Source organism: Stenella coeruleoalba, assembly GCF_951394435.1.
Source record: "Stenella coeruleoalba genome assembly, chromosome: 15".
Lineage (NCBI taxonomy): Eukaryota > Metazoa > Chordata > Mammalia > Artiodactyla > Delphinidae > Stenella > Stenella coeruleoalba.
The window spans coordinates 3,078,560-3,096,867 of record NC_137161.1 but is presented as its reverse complement, the minus strand read 5'-3'; the positions used below and the strand labels follow the sequence as shown (position 1 = coordinate 3,096,867).

General features: G+C 49.9%; 1 long non-coding RNA gene across 5 annotated transcripts in view; it reads left to right on the top strand.

Annotated features, from left to right (window-relative positions):
* Positions 1-18,308, top strand: part of LOC307197918 — a 590,209-nt gene that overhangs the window by 137,986 nt on the left and 433,915 nt on the right. Inside the window, exon 1 of one of the 5 annotated variants that reach the window (XR_013831547.1) lies at positions 16,134-16,335. The exons of the other annotated variants lie outside the window; for them this stretch is intronic. This is a non-coding gene — a long non-coding RNA (uncharacterized lncRNA). Of the gene's footprint in view, positions 1-16,133; positions 16,336-18,308 lie in introns of those variants that run through there. 5 annotated transcript variants of the gene reach the window in all.

Here is an 18,308-nt window from a genome sequence, read left to right as displayed (position 1 = left end):
CTGAGCCCTGCTGAGATCAAAGGCTCAATCTGGGAGCTTTCTGCTGCTTTCTTGGGTGTCTCCCCCCATCTCCAGGCGCCCTGAGCACAGCTTGGGAGCGACTGTCAAAGCTGGTGGATGATGTTTATATCAGGATGCTGTGTGTGCTTGTTTATTTAACGCCTGATGGTGGCTGCAGCCTGCCCACTAGGCGGGGTTAACAACACGCACGATGTTAAGGAGCTTGCAGGAGGCTCTTGTTCTCACATGTTCATCCTTTAATCCAGGGTCCACATCCAGGTAAAGCTGTGAAGGTGCAGAAGGAGAGTGAGCTCTGGGGTCCAACAGCTGTGAGTTTGAATCCTCTCTCAGGCTTCATTGCCTGTGTGCTTTGGGCACGTGTCCTAAACTCTCTGAGCCTCAGCATTCCCACTTGTAAAGTGAGAGTAATCTTAAGTCCCACGTCTCGGAGCTGTTCTGAAATTACGTGTCCAGGTTCAGGCACGATAATGATGGTCGTCACCATCGTCATCATCTTCATACTCCTGATCTGAGTCCAAAAGCTCATGGGCCGGGCTTCCCTGGTGGCGCAGTGGTTGAGAGTCCGCCTGCCGATGCAGGGGACACGGGTTTGTGCCCTGGTCTGGGAAGATCCCACGTGCCGCGTAGCGGCTGGGCGCGTGAGCCATGGCCGCTGAGCCTGCGCGTCCGGAGCCTGTGCTCCGCAACGGGAGAGGCCGCGGCAGTGAGAGGCCCGCGTACCGCAAAAAAAAGCTCATGGGCCGTTCACTCACCCCCCAGCAGTGTACGCGATGCCCCTAAGTGGCCTCCAAGGGTTTTGGGTGTGACTGGGACACCAGCTGAAGCCCTGGCTCCTGGACACCCTGCAGTTTCTGCACATCCTGGGAACATCCATCCTCAGCGCTTCCTTTCCTGAGCTCACTTGCTCTTTGCTCTGACCAAACCATGACATGACGTCTGGCTCGTTTTCTCTGGTTCACACCCACCAACACATGCATCCCACTCACAGGGGGTCTGTGTGTCTGGGGGCTGGAGGGCTCTTCCATGACAGCATCTACATTTGTGTCCCACCATCAAATCTCCTGCGTCTCTATCCTGAGAAGCCTTGAGCTCCTTCAGCGGTGGCTCCTGTGCATTCACTGCTTCTCCTTCTGCTCTGGCTCCCCTCTCTGCTCGCCCCAGCTTCAGGGCCTGTTCCCACGTGGAATTCTGACACCTCTAGAAAGACATGGTGATTCCAGGGCAAGAGCAGGAAGGCTCTGCTCCTGCCCCTTCATCCTTCAGTCTGAGGATCTTTGATACAATATCTCAAAAAAAAAAAAATCACCCTGAGAAATTCCCTTACCCACCTCTCTATCCTCTCCCTGATGGCCCCAGTCCATCCCACAGATAATTTGAAACGTTTAAAGGATGAAAAACAGAGCTGTTAGGAGTCCATTTGAAAGCAGTGCATTAAAAGGGCTGTTTTCTACATAGCACCATTATGTCCCGGCTGAGAAGGGCTCCCGTTCTAGATGTTGAATCCATAAAACTATGAAATCCTTTCCTACAAGGACCTCACTGACATGCAGAAATCAAGAACTGTTTCCCACATTAAGAGTTAAGAGGAAAAGGTACTATTAATTTTCCGTTTTTAGCCATGAAATTTGCAGTCGTACGCTTATGAGAGGTTTTTTTTTTTTTTTTTTTTTGCGATACACAAAGAGGCCACTGTTGTAGCCTCTCCCGTGGCGGAGCACAGGCTCCGGACGCGCAGGCTCAGCGGCCATGGCTCACGGGCCCAGCCGCTCTGTGGCATGTGGGATCCTCCCGGACCGGGGCACGAACCCGTGTCCTCTGCATCGGCAGGCGGACTCTCAACCACTGCGCCACCAGGGAAGCCCGAGAGGTATTATTTTAACCTTTGTATTTCTCTTTACATTACTTACTGGAGACAAAATTAAAAGTTAAAAAATTGATACCTGACTTCAAAAGATTAGCATGCTAAAGGGTATGAGGCAGGAACACAAATAAGAAGAAATGGTGGCCTTTGAAGACTTTGGGAATCGAAATATATCAAGAAGGGCTTGAATTGTCCATAAAGATAAATGTCGGAGAAATTGCCTATAAAGATAAATGGTGGGGAAAGAGAAAATAAGATTTGAGGACTTCGGAATGAGTCCCTATAATTAAAATAACATAAAACATCTGAAGAGGTTTCCAGAAATTAATCAAAACAGTGGACAATAATGTGTATCTGTCAGCTAACCTGGATTTCTTTTCTGTTTACAAGCTGAGCCTTTGTTTTGTTTCTCCAAGACTAATGAGACACTTGGCCTTAGCTCATCTTCCCTGCTGCGGTGGGGACCTCTCCTGTGCTGACTTGCCCACAGGGCGTCCCGGGGGGTTGTCAGTCACATGCTTGTGAAGGACATTCCTGTTCAGCTCTCAGAGCCACTCCGTTTCCAAAAAGCCCTAAGGTGGAGGGTGAGAAACTTAACCCAAGGATCCTGCACATCCCTTTTCTGATTATAAGAACAGTCTCTGTAAATGAGCCATGAGTATAAAAAATAGAGACCAGATAATTATTGCATTGGGAGAAAGTAGATCCGTCAAGTCAAAATATAGTAGTAGATCAAATGAAAGAAAATGATAATAACAAACAGTGAAATTGCTAGCATTTATTGAGTACTTATAATGTGTCAGGCACTTAAGCTATTTCTTTTATTTTGTACAATGACCACCTTAAGTAGATATTATTATTATTCCCACTGTATACATGAGAAAATGGAGACCTGGAAAGGTTAGTGGGGTCCAGGGACAATGCAACTGGAGTCCTACAATCGGGCAGTTGATGCCATGGTGCCTGGCACACGGTGTGTTCAGGAAGGTGGACCCTGATCTCCTCCCTTACCAGCCACCAATTTTATTGAGAGTAACCTTTAAGAATCATTCACTTGTTTATTTTCACCCATCACTTTCCAAAAGGGACTTGGAGTTTTGTTGAAGGGCATCCAAGGGACCTGGCCAAGGTCTCCTGAAGGTTGCTTGGCCTCTGGCCTTCAGTCAAGGCCGAAACGAAGATGCTTCAGCTCCTTCCAGCCTTCTCTTTGTCCATCTAAATAATGAATACTTGTGCCTCTTTATTTTGATAAATCTCCCCTTTGCTATAAAGTGTCTCAGTGCCTCTCAAGTGACGAATTCTTCAAAAATCCCTTGAAACTTGGCCTCTTGTTGCTGCAGCCTCAACCCCCATTTCCCCGGCTCACGTCTGTTTTCCTTAAGCATAGCAGACACCCCGGTGAGTCACCAGAGCAAGTGTGGGTGCTTGCTTCCAGAGATGCTCCATCCCACCCTGGGCCCCGGGCTCCTGTCCCGGCTGCCCTGAGCCTCTCCAGGCTGGGCCCCACCAGTGTCTTGACCTCGTCAGCCACACCCTTGTGCCCACCCTGCCTTGGGACTTGGACGCTGCACAGCCACTCTGGCTCCACTTCACTGCTCATCTGTAGAGTTTTCCTCCTCTTGCCTCATTTCAGCCCAACTCTTTCTCATGCAGCCAGGCTAGCGTTTGTCTCCGTCTCCCAGGACCTGTCTTAGCTGGTACCTGAGACTTTCAACCCTAAGAGCAGGATCTGTTCAGTCAGAAAATACAGCTTGGGATCCAGGGAACTTCCTACATCAGAAGAAAAGGTAGACAGACAAGAAGATGCCTTTAGTTTGACAAAAAAAAAAAAAAAGAAAAACCTGACAGATCCTTTAAATTGCCCATGTCTACAAACAAAAATGGTTCCTAAATAGAAATGAGAATTGACTTAGAGCAGAGAAGCTCTTCCACTGCCTCCTGTCATTAATACATGAACACATAGGTTCAGCTCCAAATACCTTTTTGAAAATACAAAACAAACAAACAAACAAACCCTTCACAGACATGCACCTCTCTGTGCTTCATGTTTTGGCTAAGAACATGATGGAAAGGTATTGTCAGGCTCTGCAGTCCTTCTTTGGAATCGTTTGAGCAGTTCTGTTGTCATGAGCTTGTGAAAGGCTTCAGTTCTTTCACGCTGTAGACCATTTGGGTTGAGATGGAACCTTTTCTCCTGTCCTGTGCACCCTGGAGGTCTGGACATTCTACCTGAGGATCTTACACACACACACACACACACACACACACACACACACACACGCTCAAACATACACATGTGTGCTGGTGTGCACATGTATCAGGATGACCAACTCATGCCCATTTGCCCAACTTATTCAGTTTTAGCTCTGGAAGTCTTGTGTCCTGGGACACAGTCTGGGCAAATGAGGACCACTGGTCACCTGTTGTATATGCATGTAGAACAGACAGGCCTCTTTTCTCCCCCTCTGGAGGCTGGCACCCCAAAGTCTACAATGCTGGAAGGTGAAGTGTGAGGCTGAGGAAACAGAGGCTCCGTGACTATAACAGGGAGGGGGAAGAACATGGGGTCCCAGGGTGTTTTACATGTCTTGCCCTGAAGCCTCATCACCAGGGGGGGCCCTTGTGTTCTGAAGTCACTGGCTTTCTGACCCCCACCCAGGAACAGAACCGGGGGCGGGGAGGGAAGATGGGGAATGAGCCAAGTGGGGTCGACTGACTTGCGATTGAGAAGGAGGCTGTTTTATTTCTGTTCTGAATCTCATGGAATGTATCTACTTCTATCTTAATTAAAAAATAAGAAGAGACAATAAAATCTGTTATTACAGATTGGATGGGTAAAACAATTGCCTTAACAGTAATCTAGGAACTTAATTAGAGCCAAACATGCCCGTGTAATACACATGCTCAGGAAGGAAGGGTTGAAGAGGTCCGATAAATCATTGTTTTTAAAAACAGAAGAAGGCTTTGTATTCGTCCGGTTACAGCTGACGAGGCGGTGAAGAAGCTCTAAGCGGGCTGGGTGCCATGCATCGCGGGCTTTAACGTGCGGGCGTCGCGTTAGAATGGGAAGCTGTCTGGGAAAGAGCTGAACTCTGTGATTATTTGTCTGGAATGGGAAGCCATCACTCAGGGTGGAAGCTGGTTAGTGAAGGACCTTCACGACCAACTGCATGGTCCTGCCGATCTTTGTCTAAAGTACAGGAGGCAGACGGAGGCCGGCCAGAAGCAGCTGCAGCCCCAGTTGCGCAGGCTCCCTGGCAGGCAGGCTCCGGGAGCTCGCCCAAACCAGCCAGACCTGCTGCCCTTCCTCTAGGCTTGGGAGGGCTCGGGGCATCCTTCCGGGGCCTGCGGCCCTGGGGAGGGCGCAGGTGCCCGAGTGGCTCTTCCAGCCTTTCTGCTCTGGCTCCTGCGTCAAGTGCCGGCTCTCAGAGAGGCCTCCTGCCTGTGCACTGAGAACCTGTCACCACCACGCTCCCCTCACCACCGACCCCGTTACCGGGTTAGTCTTCCTCAGAGCATTTATCCACATCGGAAATTGTCCTCTTGAATGGGTTCCTCACACATCACCCGTCTCCCCAGTGGGCTGCAAACTCCAAGAAGGGGAGGGCGGGCTCAGATTTACCACAGCTCTGCCTCTGGACCCGGAACGTCGCCAGGCCTGCTCCCGGTGTGTCCCGTCCGCGGCAGTGGACAGCTGCGGTTGTGCTTGCCCAGCACCCACGTGTGGGTGCTGGCGCTCAGAATATCCATTCGGGGAACCGCCCTGCTCCCACTCTTAGTCTGGGTGGTCTGGGTGGGGCTCCCCTGGCTCCAGGCGTGGAGAGACCACCTGGCCCCAGCTAGACAGCTGGTGTTCTCCACTCTGGGCCGCAGTCACGTGTTCAGGGGTGGGCTTGAGACTCACCCGTCAGTGGGCTCTGGGACTTGTGCTGGGACCCTTGGGAAAGGCTCTTCTCTGCTGAATGGGAGCTGGTAGTGGTGAGCCTGGAGCTGCTGCTGGTCTTCTTTGCCACGCCCCGGGGGAGCTGGCCCTAGAACAAAGTCAGAGGAGACACACATGCATCTGACAGCAGAGTCTGAGCCTCTGTAGTTGGCCTTGTTCCAAGTCCCCCGGTCACAGGAGCCAATGATGCTCTTGTTTTTAATAAGCCAGTTTGCATCAGGTTTTTGTCACTTACAACCAAAAGGATCCAGACTAATATGTCTGACTCTCACTCCCCAATCCTGGTTTTACAAATTGCTTGTGAGGAGGGCCTGGCACTCTGAGCGGCAGTGGCGTTGGTGAGGGGTAATTGGCCTTCCTGCAGGGTGTTATCCTAGTGACAGTCGGGCCAAGCGAGTCACGCTGCCAAATGTGTCACCCGGGACAGTCACACGCAGGTGGCTGGTTTGTCTCAGCAGATGGTGGCATCAGCTCTTCTGAGCCAAATCCTGAGTACAGGAGGGACCAGTTGGTCTGCCCCATCTCCTGTTGCTTCCTGAGGGTGCAGATAACTCTGCCTGGAGACTCTTCAAGGCCCATTCAGAGGTTCTGCCATTCATTTTCTGCCCATCACGTTGGCCCTGACTCCAGTGAATGGCTGGCCGCATCCTCCACTCACATCCTTTGAAGTGAGGAGCAGGCAGGGACACTGCCTACCTGGGTTTTAATTTCATCTTCCATTTTCAAGAAAAAGCAAATCAAGAAGGTTTCAAGGAATCCCAGTGTGTGACTGATAACATAGGAGACTTCTCTGAAAAGAGATCGTATTCTGTGGCTCAGATGGTTTGGGGAAACACTGGTTTAAATAAGGTCGAGTCTATCTGGCGCTGCAGGAATGTGCAGAATTTCTAACACGCGTGGCTGTCACTCTCCAAGAGGCAGGTATGGTGGCTGCTTCTGCCAGTCTCACATGCCGCAGGACCCTTGTTTGGGGAGCGTCTCTTAGGATTACGTGTTCTGCAGAATTTTCCTTGGAAGTATTTTAAGGATAAAGACGTAAAAAGGTCTTCTCCCTGCCTTGGCGTGAAAGTTCCCTGGGGTGAATTTGTGGGACTGGAAACTGTAGTATCCGGGCAAGATCTCATGGTCCACCTGCTCGTTCAGAAGCTTCCGGAGGGCGGTGCTGGCCTGTCTCCTTCGCCGTTCCACCCCCGGCACCTACCACAGAGCCTGTGCGTGGCTGGACTCCCATGCTTGTTGGGTGAGGGAACAGGGGCTGTATGGCTGAGGGCACACATGCTTAGCCCAGGAGCACGGTAAAGCGGAGCAGCAGGAGAGCTTTCTGGAGCCTCTGGGAGACTTTGCTCTGAAGTTAAGGCTTATTGGTTTTCCTTGTGGCTCTAGAAGGCAGACCTGGGGTCGATGGGTGGCCTTGTCATGGAAGAGGAATCCAGCTCAGGATAAAAGAGGCTTTTCTAGTAGTTGGCAGCAGCTTAACAAACAACAGGCTGCCCCCTGCAGTGGGAGCAAGTGTGGATTGCCTTAGAAGGATTTACGTCTCAGATTTGGGCTCGCCCTCTATGATTTCCGATGGTAACTCTGAGTCTGCAGTCGTGTTGAAACAACCATATGTTCTCCCTCTGTAACTTCTTTTTCTGTCATCTAAGCTGCTTCCAAAAGCTGTTGGCATTGAACTCCATGTTTACTAAGCTGACTTCAAATATTTGAGGGTATTGGTAAAGTTCATTATTTGCCCCGAGAAGCCCTGAATCCGTACTGCTGGGTATAGTTTGGTTTTCTTTCATAAATCCAACATATATAACAATAAAAGAACAGAATGGAAGAGTTGAGAGGGACGTGCGTCTCCATGTGCATTGTGTAGCGACGGCTTTCTTGGCAATGCTGCATCTTAGGTCGGGTTGCCCGGAAGCACTCCCTGAGGAGAGGATGCTGCGCAGGTGCTTTATTAAGAAAGCACTTTATTAAGATCCTCAGAGAGACTGGCAAGAGGGAGGAAGAGCGTCCGGGAAGGGAAGATGCACGACGCATCTCGGGCAGCTCCGCCTGACCCCGCGGGTGGGCTCTGGAGTGCAAGTGGCAGCTCCTGTGTCACCATCAGAGGCAGAGAAGCTTTGCACTCGCAGGTGACCTGGAAATGCTCCAGCTCTGAGAAGGTACATGCTTAAGTATTAGAGATAAAGTGGCTTGGTGTCTGAAAGTAGCTCCCCGATGCTTCAGAAAAAAAAGTACATTCATGTTTACACGCACATAAATTATTATTCTGCAAAACAAAACTCCATATAAATATTATATAATTAATAAATATCTGTGTGTCATATAGACACATAAAACACATGCGAATGTAGCAAGTGAGTTCTTTGAACTTTTCTATAGGTTTGAAAATTTAGAAGTAAAGTAATCAGTTAACCATGATTCCACCTTCTAAAATAAACACCTTAAGTTCTGTTAGTATTTTGGTGTATAGTATGTCCTTCCAGTGTAGGGAGACATGTGTAGGTGGGTGCTCACAAATGTGCTGAAAGTCACTGCTGGGTTGGGGCTATGGTGAAATAGGATTATAATGAGTTTTACGCAGAGGACCCAGGGATGCCCAGATTTTCCTTAGCCCAGGCTCCCCGTCACCACAAAACACAATGCAGAACCCCAGTGAGCTGGTCCAGGCTAGCGGCTGGCTTCTTTACTAAGTCCAGGTCCGCTTGAATGCCCGGTTTCCTCCATAAATATCCCAAGTTGCCAGTGTCATCACCCCCGTGACTCTGGCCAATGACAGCCCTGGAGAGCCCCTAGCAGGAGAGCACGTTTGTGGCAGAGCCTCAAGTCTTCCCATTGAGGTAGGAGCCCCAGACTACCAATCCCGTGAGGTTGAGCTCGCAAAGGAAGAGAGAGGCAGCAAATTTCTTCTACGTCATTTGGAAGAAAAAGAAGAGACCCAGGCCTGTGACTTCATCTCTTTCTCGTTTCTCTTCTAAAAATGCAGTCCAGGGGCTTCCCTGGTGGCGCAGTGGTTGGGAGTCTGCCTGCCGATGCAGGGGACACAGGTTCGTGCCCCGGTCTGGGAGGATCCCACATGCCGCGGAGCGGCTAGGCCCGTGAGCCGTGGCCGCTGAGCCTGCGTGTCCGGAGCCTGTGCTCTGCGACAGGAGAGGCCACAGCAGTGAGAGGCCCGCGTACCGCAAAAAAAAAAAAAAATTAAAAAAAAAAAATGCAGTCCATCCATTGTCCCTGATCTTAGGCAATTACTTCCAACTTAAGGGTGCTGTGTCTGTCCTTAGTCCTGAGTCATCTTGGGGAGGAAGGTGGGAGGGGTTGGGGAGTAGTCTTAATGTCACCAAAATAATGTCAGGGTCGTTGTCAGAGCATATGAAGCCTAGTTTATTGATTTATTTCTTAAATTAATGTACTATCTTTTTCAGAGCAGTTTTAGTTTTACAGAAAAACGAGCAGAGAGTAGGGTGCCGTGTACCTTCTCTCTCCCCGAACCTCAGTTTACCCTCTTAGCACCTTGTACTACTGTGGTTCATTAGATACAGTGGTTGAGCCAACACTGATACGTTTTATTAACTAAAGCCCTGGGTTTGCACTAGGGTTCGTTCTTGGTGTACAGTCCGTGGGTTTCCTCAAACGTCTGATGACATGTTTCCACTATTACAATGTCATGCCAAATAGTTTCACTGCCTAAACCCATTCATCCCTTCACCAGAATCCTTGGCAACCCCTGATCATTTTACTTGCAATATATCATGAACATTTTCTCATGCCACTAATTATTCTTAAAAAGTAAAGATTTTGGGCTTCCCTGGTGGCGCAGTGGTTGAGAGTCCGCCTGCCGATGCAGGGGACATGGGTTTGTGCCCCGGTCTGGGAGGATCCCGCATGCCATGGAGCGGCTGGGCCTGTGAGCCATGGCCACTGGGCCTGCGTGCCGGAGTCTGTGCTCCGCAACGGGAGAGGCCACAACAGTGAGAGGCCTGCGTACCGCAAAAAAAAAAAGTAAAGATTTTAAAGGTAATACTTTTACTTTCTCTATTAACAATGTTTTAACCAAGTCTCTATGTTGGGACATTTAGGCCATTTCCATTTTTTTCCCTACTATGAAATCATTAGATAAACGTCATTTTACATCAGGATTTCTCAACCTGGTACGATTGATATTTGGGCAGGATAACCTTTTGTCATGGGAGCTGTCCCATGTATTGTTGGGTATTTAGCAGCACCCCGACCTCTACCCACCAGATTCCAGTTGCACCTACCCCCCAGCTGTGACAATCCCAAAATGTCTCCAGACATTGCCAAGTGTCCCCTGGGGCAAAAAATCGCCCCTGGTCAAGAACCACTGCTCTGTCTCTGTACTTCTGCACACATCCAGTTCTTTTCTCAGGCTAAAGTCCCATAAGTGGAATTAGTAGTTTAAATTGTTCCAATATTTTTAATGCTTTTGATAGAGTTTTCCATTGTGCCCTTCACAGAGGTTGTTCATTGGCACCCAGCTAGAAAATATCCTCTTCCACTTCCTGGGACCAGACTTAGATGTGGAACTGGGGGGAGTCTGAGGTCATAGACGGTATAAGCTGTGATGTGGATAAGCTGTGATGTGGAGGCACCTGGGGCCCTCCCTCCAGGTATGGGAGGTAAAGTTCATGATGGAGAAAGTCAAGTTCACCTGTGCATAACTTTGTCCAGAACCGGCTTGAAATCCCCAGGCCTTTGAACATACGCGAGGCTGTGTCATCGAGTTTCTATCTGTTGAGAAACCTACCTTCCCCTCTGGCCATCACGTCCCACCTGGTGGCCTGGAGCCTCACAGACAGGCAAGGAAGCAGGAGGCGACTTCCTACTGCAACCCCACAACCTAGAGCGGGCACCAGGTGAGCATGCTCTGTCACTGCCCAGTGCAAAGGCAAGGATGGGGACGGGAGGCAACCTGCACAGGCAGCTGCCAGATGGACGGGCATCCTTGAGACTAACTAATTGGAGGAACAGGTCTGCCTGTGGGTGGAGTCTCTTAAGCTTGTGGACCCAGAGGTAATGTGATACTTTCCCCAGAAAACAGCCTGCCTAGTGAATAGCCCCCTCCAAACTCCTCCCTAAAATGCCCCCAAGGTGATCCTACCTGGATTGTGTTTTCATCCACGCACATGTGGTTTTACTCAAGATTATATCATTTTCATGAGAGGGGATTAACCTCCAGGTAACCAAGAGCGGAGAAAGCGCAGACCCCACTTGATGGCTCCTGTATCTGCTCTTTGCTCTCCTCTCTCCTTTGGTCTTCAGGTCGTGAGCTCTCTGCAAATTTGCTGCCTACTTCTCCTGATTTTAGTGGTTTCTCTTCAAGGTTCCGCTGACCCATCACATTCCTCTAAGTCCACTTACTTAGTCCACTTTACTTCCACCAACCCTGAAGCTTTCCCTCCTCTAGTGAATTAATTCCCATTTTGATAGATGTTTTCCTCCCTGCAAAAGCCTTGTTTGTGTTTCCCTGTTGTAATGCTCTTAGTGCTCGAGGATCTGTGAAGATGCATAAATATGAATTATCCGTGTCTATAATCACCACCCGGATAATATGCTGTCCCACGCCGCTGGCGCATCCACCTCCTCTGTCAGCTCCCACAGTGGAGAGCACCCCCACCGCCCGCGATATAGACTCACAGGGTGGGGGCGTGTGGAGGAATTACCTCCCCACTTCACTCACACCGTCACGTCTTCGCGTGCCTCCAGGAGGGGAGAGCGTGACAGCCTGTCCCACCAACGCTGTGATCTTCCTCCTCTGCTCCAAGGCCCCCTCCTTTGAGCCTTTGCCAGGCCTGGAGAATGTGCCTTCCTCTGCATGTGAGTGGCCTCCCCTGTAGGGCCCACTGAGCATTTGGTCAAGTCCTTGCCCGCCATCTCACGGTGCTCACTGGCACCATCCACAGCTACTTGTGAGCTCTTTGGGGACCAACGTCTCACCCTAAACTTCTTAGTAAACCCCATTTGGCTATTTAGATAGTAGGTGCTCAATGAATGTGTGGATTAATTCGTGAGAGAATACACAACATCTCCCAGGGGAGTGTCGGCAGTGCCACACGGTGTTTGTTTAACGGGGTCCACTCAACGTCCAGCAGAACAAAGGAATTACTTCTCATTGCCGGAGCAGTGTATTATGACCCCACAAGTCTGAACAAGAGCCTTCTTTTTAAAAAGTGTGAAAACAAACCCTCTGCTGTTTGTGAAAACTATTTTCTAAGTGATATCCGTGTCTACAAACAGACAGGCATGGGGGCCCAAACAGGGTGGCTTTTCAGCGTGACAGTTAAGGAATAGAGGAAGAGGAAGTCAGTTTTCGAGGAGGGGGGGTCATGGACCAGTGGAACACATATATCTGGGGCCTCATGAAGCAAAATGCAATGAGCAAAATCGAGATTGTAGGATGAAGGGGGATGTTCATAGAGCTGCATCTTTCTGGCAGCTGTAGCCTGTGGGCCCTGGGGCCGGGCAATTAAGGTGGAAACCATTTGGCCAGTAGCCTCTGAGCTGGTTTTATTGCCATATGATGCCTCATACCATGGGGATGGAGCAGTGTCCTGGACAGGCCTGAGCCAGAAAGCAAAACTCTGACAGCCGTTTCATGAGTTCCAAAATTATATAAATTCCCATGACCCCTTCTATCAGTTCAGTCCCCCCCTCCACACTGTTTTCTCCCACAGGATGTGGGGAATGATGAGGGAGAGGAACAGAGAGATTTATCAGCAGAGAGATGCGGGTGTCTTCCCAGCTTCTCCAGAGCGGTCTAAGCTTACTCTTTAATCTTGCAAATAAGCCACGTCCAAATCCTTTGGGCTCCATGCTATATCCCCAAATCCTTAATTCTAGATGGGAGAGACCAGTGGTTCTCCAGGTGTGACCCCCAGACCAGAAGGATGCCGGGGGAAGTTTACTGGGAATGCAGATGCTCGGCCCCCACCCAGGGCTTCTGAGTCGGGAACGCTGAGGGTGGGTCCCAGCAATTGTGCTTTAACTGCCCCCAGGTGATTCTGGTACACGACGAAGTTGGAGACCCACCGGGATGCACACACTACAGCGCTCTCATCCTTAACCTGGTGTACAGAGAGCTCTACATTTCCTGGTTAGCTGAGAATCAGAAGAGGGAGGGAGGCCCATTGAGCACCTGGAGGCCATCCAAATCTCTGCCTTGAGGAGCCGTGAACAGTGCGGTCCCAGGGCAGGGACCCAGGCCAGACTTCAGGCGCAAATCCAGACTCGGCTGCTCCCAGCGTTGTGATCTACTGGGTAAACCCCTTACCCTCTTTGTATCCCGGGTTCTTCTTTTGTAAAATGGCGATCTATAATACTTTCCTTCTGGAGACGTTGGAGGGGTACATCAGATGCGTCAAGAATTTAGACGTTCACCTGGAAAAGGCCGCATGCTGGTGGTTGCGGTTCGTATCGTTCATCTAAGTTAACTTTCAGTTCTTTTCCCTAATGTTAGTGTGTCTCTGCAGTGCTCTATCCTCTCCGTAGCAGCGCGTCAAAATACAGATGCATCACGGTCCTTTCTGTTTCAATTAGGAGTGCAGTCCGATTTAGGAGACAGACACTCAGTTTAAACAAATGGGCAGTTATGTGTCCCGTAGGAATCTGAAGACTGGCAGTTGCTGGTATGATGCCCTGACGTAACCCACTTATGAGGAAGCGGATTTTGGATATGATGTGATTGGTGATTCCCCTCTGTGCTCTGCTACAGCTTCAGTCTCACCATTGTTTTAACTCTGTGATTGTGAGTGTTTTTTTCATTATTAATAGAATTTTCTCTGTGTGTACATATGATAACTAGTTGGTAGATAGACAGATAGATAAACTAGATAACTAGGCATGTAACACAAGAGCAAACTAGCCCAGTTACCGTACCCGCTGGCATCCTTTTGGCCAGCAAGGGCTGCTCGGCAACCATCTGCGCTGATCCTCTGTGTTTTGGCCCCGCCTGGGAAGAGGGCCTTTCCTACATGTGGTGTAAGTCCTCCAATGTGGTTGGCCAGGTAGAGCCCAGATTTGCATCCTTCTGTAGGGGTCAAGAGCCCATGATGGGAAAGTACTGACCTAAGCCCTGGGGACACAAAGCGAGCAGATCCTGGCCTCAGCCTTCATGAATTTTAAATATTAACTGGGAAGATGGGAAGTTCACAGCCAAGTGCATAAGCACAGAATTGCCTTTGTGGTCAGTTCTACAGAAATGGTGTGGGAGCGCTGGAGAGTGGGTGTGGGTAGACATGGCCTGGGGGTCCTGGGAGGCCAGGAAGGGAGGTTAGAGCTGATCTGTAAAGGAAGGATAGGAATTGGCCAGGTAACCGTGGAGAGGAGTCATTCGGGGGGAGACGACCAGATTGTGAAGGTCCCCAGCAGGAAGGACGGTGAAGTACCATAAGAACTGGAAGGTGGTTTACTTGTCACTTGTCCCACTTGAGGCTGCCCAGAAGTGGAGCAGTGACTTGCAGTGGCTGCGAAGCCACCCTGTGCCCCTTGTAAGGGGTGGGGTACTGTCTCTCCTGGAACAGCCGGACAAGGCCAGGCTTTGGCTTCCTGTAGTCTGGGAGCTCCGAGGACCTGAGCCCCCCAATGCGATATGGAGCTTAGAATTCATCTGGATTAAAGTGGAGGTAGAGGCATCGGTGCCTGCAGGGCAGCCGGGCCTCCCTCGGCTTCCTCCTCTATCCTGAGCCTGGTTCTCTAGCACAGCCATCAAGCCTGTGGGCTCCCGACATTCTTGCAGGAACTCCCCCTCTCGTAACTCTGGGAAGCCAGAGAGATGCCCGTGTTGGCAGCCCAGAACTCTGACCATCGTAGAGGACCAGAGGGGCCAGGCCGGCAACGAAGGAGGCTGTGCTGGGGCGCTTAGCACGGCCACCACCTCCCCACCACACAGGGCCTTGTGTCACTAGAGGCTTCCAAACCCAGGGGCATGGGACAGGAATTGAATGCCATGTAAAAGTCTCCTTACTTCCCGGGGGATAAAGGGTTTGAAAGACAGGACTAGAAGGAAGATTCTATTTTCTATTTCTTTTGAACATCTGGAACTCTAAAGAGTGTTAATTTTTAAGCTGCCACGAGGAATGGTGAAAGAAACTGGTTATGCATTTAGAGCGTGATCATCAAGTTGCAGCCTGCGTGAAGTCAACTTTTATAGCCGGCTTCTAACCCCTTGAAATGCAGAGTCTATAATGGCAGTTTGGGTAACGCTTCAAGTTCAGTGGTGTAGCAATAAAGAAATCTAAGTGCAAAGTGCTTCTCCTTCCCAACTAAGTCCTTCTCTCAGCAAAATTTCACTTCAAGTGTCTGTTCATAATAAAATAATTCTGCATTCCAGCTGAGAGCTCCACACACTCCCTTACTCGTCATGTGGCAAGAGCCCGTTTTTTCACTGCTGGGCAGGGCTTGCTAATGGGCACTTTATTGCTAAGTGTGTTGGCCCTTTGGGAGCAAAATAATTTTATCCAGCGTATGTCTCGTCTCCAAGCCTACTGATCAGCGATGTTATTATGCTTGCAAGAGTCATTTGTAAGCTTTTCAAGTGATATGCCAATGTCTTTTTTTTTCAGGTAAAAGAAAGAAAAAACTAAAAGCAAACAGCTATATCTTGGGGGAGGGGGTGTGAGGAGAGTTACTGCGACCAAATCGATGTTTATCTTCCAAGTGCTATATACCATGAAATGACGTGTTTGCTTCTTTTTTGTGCATGTTCCAAAGGCAAGGCTCACTCTTAGATAAGATTGGGAGAGTGGAACAGAGACACTCAAGACCCGCCCTGCTCCTTATTAGCTCTCAGACCGAGGACAAAATTGCTGGGAGATTCGGAGCCTTTGTTTTCTCATCTGTGAAAAGGGAACAGTAATGAACTTAGTTCCTAAATGATGGTGAAGATTAAGTGACATGAGAAAGTACAGAAGGCAGGGAGCATGGCTCTGAATGTGTGCGAAACGCTTCTCTTCATTGGTCTTTGCTTTTGCTTTTTTCAGTCAGTGTAATTTTTGCAGATGCCTCAGAACTCCATGGCGAGCCGGTGTTTGAGGCTGTCCCTTCTCACCTTTACTGTTGGTCGCAAGCCAAGTGGGAGCAGAGATAGTGTCAGCATCTTTCTTTTTTCCTCAAAACTTTACAGAGTGCGTTAAAAACCAAACGTCTAGGGCTTCCCTGGTGGCGCAGTGGTTGAGAGTCCCCCTGCCAATGCAGGGGACACGGCTTCGTGCCCTGGTCTGGGAAGATCCCACGCGCCGCGGAGTGGCTGGGCCCGTGAGCCATGGCCGCTGAGCCTGCGCGTCCGGAGCCTGTGCTCCGCAACGGGAGAGGCTGCGGCAGTGAGAGGCCCGCCTACCGCAAAAAAAAAAAAAAAAAAAAAAAAAAAAAAAGTCTAGGGGGGCGGAGTCAAGATGGCGTACTAGGAGGACGCGGAATTCGCGTCTCCTCACAACTGGGGCACCTACCAGGCACCGGTGGGGGACCGTGGACACCTAAGGGGACGGGAGGAACTACCAGCCACCGGGTAGGACGTGGGGCGTGGGAGTAGTGATGGGGGAGGAGAAGTGGAGGTGGGACGGACTGGCGCCCCTGCGGCGTGGCTGGGGGAGGGGAAGGGGGGAAATGGGGGGAACCACTGGGAAGGCAGAGGACCAAAAGGGAGCGTGGCCAGGATTCCCCTGCCCACTTGCGTCCCCGGAAACCTGCTGAGAGCCCGGGCCTGATCCTCTGCCCATCGAGGCCCCCTCCAGCCACGGGGTCCTGAGGGAGTGGGACGGAGGGAAGGAGGAGCAAAAGTAAAGGCCGGACCTCCGGGGCCTGCACCCCTGAGGGGTGGCTGTGGGAGGGGACGAGTTCCCACACCCAGGGGGACCCACCCATGGTTAGGGGTGCAGCGGGGATGGGGGAGACCCTGGGGGAGACCCTGGGGGAGACGGTGGGGGAGGGGCACAGAGGACCGGAAGGGCACGCGGCCAGCATTTTCCCTGTCCACTCAGGTGCGGGGAGGCTGCTGGGACCTAATCCTCTGCCCTCGGAGCCTCCCTCCTGCCGTGCAGAGCCCAAGTCCTGCCCCTGCACACCACCCGGGGCCCTACGTCTACCCTCAGAGACACCCTCCACCACGCTGGGCCTAAACCCCACACACACACCCGACTCAGGGCCTTACCCCCAAACACCGGAACCCCACGTTCCAGAGGCCCGCCTTTCCACGTGCTGCTGCTCCCCTTCCCCGAGCAGGGAGCCCAGAGATAAACCCACGCACATATGGTCACCTTATCTTTGATAAAGGAGGCAAGAGTAAACAGTGGAGAAAAGACAGCCTCTTCAATAACTGGTGCTGGGAAAACTGGACAGCCACATGTCAAAGAATGAAATTAGAACACTTCCTAACACCATACACAAAAATAAACTCAAAATGGATTAAAGGCCTAAATGGAAGGCCAGGCACCATCAAACTCTTAGAGGAAAACACAGGCAGAACACTCCATGACATACATCACAGCAAGATCCTTTTTGACCCACCTCCTAGAGAAATGGAAATAAAAGCAAAAATAAACAATGGGACCGAATGAAACTTAAAAGCTTTTGCACAGCAAAGGAAACCATAAACAAGACCAAAAGACAACCCTCAGAATGGGAGAAAATATTTGCAAACAAAGCAACTGACAAAGGATTAATCTCCAAAATATACAAGTAGCTCATGCAGCTCAATACCAAAAAAACAAACAACCCAATGCAAAAGTGGGCAGAAGACCTAAACAGACATTTCTCCAAAGAAGATATACAGATTGCCAACAAACACATGAAAGAATGCTCAACATCATTAATCATTGGAGAAATGCAAATCAAAACTACAATGAGATATCATCTCACACCAGTCAGAATGGCCATCATCAGAAAATCTACAGACAATAAATGCTGGAGAGGGTGTGGAGAAAAGGGAACACTCTTGCACTGCTGGTGGGAACGTAAATTGATACAGCCACTATGGAGAACAGTATGGAGGTTCCTTAAAAAACTACAAATAGAACTACCATGTGACCCAGCAATCCCACTACTGGGCATATACCCTGAGAAAACCATAATTCAAAAAGAGTCATGTACCAAAATGTTCATTGCAGCTCTATTTACAATAGCCCAGAGATGGAAACAACCTAAGTGTCCATCATCGGATGAATGGATAAAGAAGATGTGGCACATATATACAATGGAATATTACTCAGCCATAAAAAGAGACGAAATTGAGCTATTTGTAGTGAGGTGAATGGACCTAGAGTCATACAGAGTGAAGTAAGTCAGAAAAAGAAAAACAAATACCGTATGCTAACACATATATATGGAATCTAAAAAATAAGTGGTTCTGATGAACTTAGGGGCAGGACAGGAATAAAGACACAAACGTAGAGAATGGACTTGAGGACACGGGGAGGGGGAAGGGTAAGCTGGGATGAAGTGAGAGAATAGCATTTACATATATCCACTACCAAATGTAAAATA